The following is a 3,034-nucleotide window of genomic DNA, read 5'->3' on the forward strand; positions in this document are numbered from 1 at the left end:
CCACAAGGAGATAGAGCGGGCGTTCAGTGGTATGAACCCTGGTCCATGCAGTCTTGCTAAAGACAGCCAGGCCAGCGGACGAGAGCACCCACTAACCTCGTTTCTCCACAACAACTATGAGAGTCAAAATAAGGAAAAAATCCAGAAATCACCTTGTCTGATTTGGCAAGATTTATTTTGCAAATTATGGTGGAAAATAAGTATTTGATCATTAACAAAAGTTCATCTCAATATTTTGTTAAATATCCTTTGGTTGCAATGACAGAGGTCAAACGTTTTCTGTAAGTCTTCACAAGGTTGACACACACTGTTGGTGTTATGTTGGACTTTTCCTACATGCAGATCTCCTGATGTTTTGGGCCCGTCGCTGGGCAACACAGATTTCCAAATCCCTCCAAAGGTTTTCTATAGAGTTGACATTTGGAGACTGGCTAGGCCACTCCAGGACATTCATATGCTTCTTACGAAGCCACTCCTTCATTGCCCTGGCGGTGTGATTACGATCATTATCATGCTAAAAGACCCATCCACGTTTCATCTTCAATGCCCTTACTTATGGAAGGAGGTTTGCACTCAAAATCTCACGATACATGGCCCCATTCATTCTTTCATGTACATGGATCAGTCGTCCTGGTCGCTTTGCAGAGAAACAGCCTCAAAGCATGATGTTGCCACCCCCATGCTTCACAGTAGGTATGGGGTTCTTTGGATGCAACTCAGCATTCTGTCTACTCCAAACACGACAAGTTTTTTTTCTACCAAACAGTTCTACTTTGGTTTGATCAGACCATATGACATTCTCCCAATACTATTCTGGATAGTCCAAATGCTCTCTAGCAAACTTCAGACGGGCCTTGACATGTCTTGGCTTAAGCAGGGGGACACGTCTGGGACTGCAGGATCTGAGTCCCTAGCGGCATAGTGTGTTACTGATGGTAGCCTTTGTTATGGTGGTCCCAGCTCTATGCAGGTAATTCACCAGGTCCCCCTGTTTGGTTCTGGGATTTTTTCTCACCGTTCTTGTGATCATTTTGACCCCACGGGGTGAGATTTTGCATGGAGACCCAGATCAAGGGAGATTATCAGTGGTCTTGCATGTCTTCCATTTTCTTACTATTGCTCCCAAAGTTGATTTCACCATGCCAAGCTGCTTGCCTATTGCAGATTCAGTCTTCCCATCCTGGTGCAGGGCAACAATTTTGTTTCTGGTGTCCTTCAACAGCTCTTTGGTCTTCACCATAGTGGAGTTTGGAGTGTGACTGTTTGAGGTTGTGGACAGGTGTCTTTTCTAATGATAACAAGTTCAAACAGGTGCCATTACTACAGGTAAAATGAGTGGAGGACAGAGGTGCATCTTAAAGAAGAAGTTACAGGTCTGTGAGAGACAGAAATCTTGCATGTTTTTAGGTGACCAAATACTATTTTCACCATAATTTGAAAAATATATCTTGCCAAATCAGACAAGGTGATTTTCTAGATTTGTTTTCCCATTTTGACTCTCATAGTTGTGGCCTACCTATAATGTCAATTACAGGTCTCTCTCATCTTTTTAAGTGGGATAACTTGCTCAATTCGTGGTGAACTAAATACTTTTTTCCCCACTGTACTTATTTTCTGCTATACAGAATAGTGTAATAGACTTGTAGACATATTAGTACAGAGACATAAGTATTCTACCTTGGTGCTGGTTGTCAACAACCTCCATTATCTACAACCAATGTTTTTTAATGTCATTACCCTGAATGTTTACATAATTCAGCTTTGTCATTGCTTACTTTTTCCCTTTTCTCCCATAAGCGGAGAGAGGTCAGCAGGGATTCCAGTCCATTCAGGCTGATATGCTGTCTCATATCGAAATTGTTTGAGAAATGGAGAATCTGGCATTATGTAGTTGGACAGGTAAATGGTCTCTCCTCCTGCCATATATGAAGCCAAGATTCCAAAAGATCCTAGTCATAATAGTATGGTTGCAATGTACCAACAGAGTAAAATCTCTAGCAGGAGATGATTCATCACCATCCCCAGCATAGTGAACGTCTCCAAAAGAAGAATTAATATTCTCCTTACACCAATCCATTCCATTACTGGTCACCACAAAGAGAGGATTTGAGTACTTATTTCTGTAGTAGGACATGGATTTGTCCATATGTCCTTTGTGAGCTACAACTCCTTTACGCACCTTTGGCATATACTCTACATAGTCACCCCTGCAAACATGTACCCCAATAAAGGTCACATTTTTGCGATCTCCCCTTAAGTTGGTTAGATAATTATTACCTTCTTCTTTAAGATAGTCATGAAATGTAAATTCCTGGAGAATCTCATCTCTGATGTGGTGATAGAAATTCCAAGACCAAGGAGTGCTAAAAAACTGGACGTATTCTCCAGAAATGTTCCTGTATTCAGGTAGCATCCAGTTTAGTAGCATGTACCTTTTCCACTTCATGCGATTGGCAACCTCTTGGGGTAGAACTGGTAACTTTATCCTAAATAGTTGGGATAACTTTTCTTGCATATGGGGTAAGATGTAGGGTTGATGACCATTGATCTTGGATAAAGCATAGAGGGTTGTGTACTGTCCCATTAGATTTCCCATCCATCTTTGAGGCTCTATGATCCAAGCACCAGTGACTGGTTGTATGGGACACGAAGACTCTACATTTTTATTCACTTTTACCTTTGATGAGTCATCTGTTTGATTCATCTTCCAGAAAAATGTTTGAAATGTTTGGCCAAAGTGATATAATTACGGCTGACAAAATTCAAGAACATGAAGACGATTAGGGAAATGATAGCCATCCACAACATACATCTCATTTTTGTAGCCATTGTTGCTTCATAAACGGAAAGGAAAAGAGGAAGAACGTTAGCTTTTATCCTGAAATAAAACAATTATCAATTAATAATACAAGACAACCCCTATGGAATAAAAAAAATAATTTGTAGTTAAAGGGAATGTTTCAGTAAAACTACCCATGTAAAGTAAAGGTAATGCGACATAGGGCAATGTTACAATATGAAATTTGCCTATTAC

At 40.4% G+C, this 3,034-nt stretch overlaps 1 pseudogene; it reads right to left on the reverse strand.

Moving 5' to 3' along the window:
• Positions 1-1,764: 1,764 nt before the first annotated feature.
• Positions 1,765-2,704, reverse strand: LOC141085014 (galactoside alpha-(1,2)-fucosyltransferase 2-like; annotated as a pseudogene).
• Positions 2,705-3,034: the final 330 nt, after the last annotated feature.

The sequence above is a fragment of the Dendrobates tinctorius genome, unplaced genomic scaffold, assembly GCF_039654945.1.
Source record: "Dendrobates tinctorius isolate UK_male_01 unplaced genomic scaffold, ASM3965494v1 ptg000028l, whole genome shotgun sequence".
NCBI classification, from domain to species: Eukaryota; Metazoa; Chordata; class Amphibia; order Anura; family Dendrobatidae; genus Dendrobates; species Dendrobates tinctorius.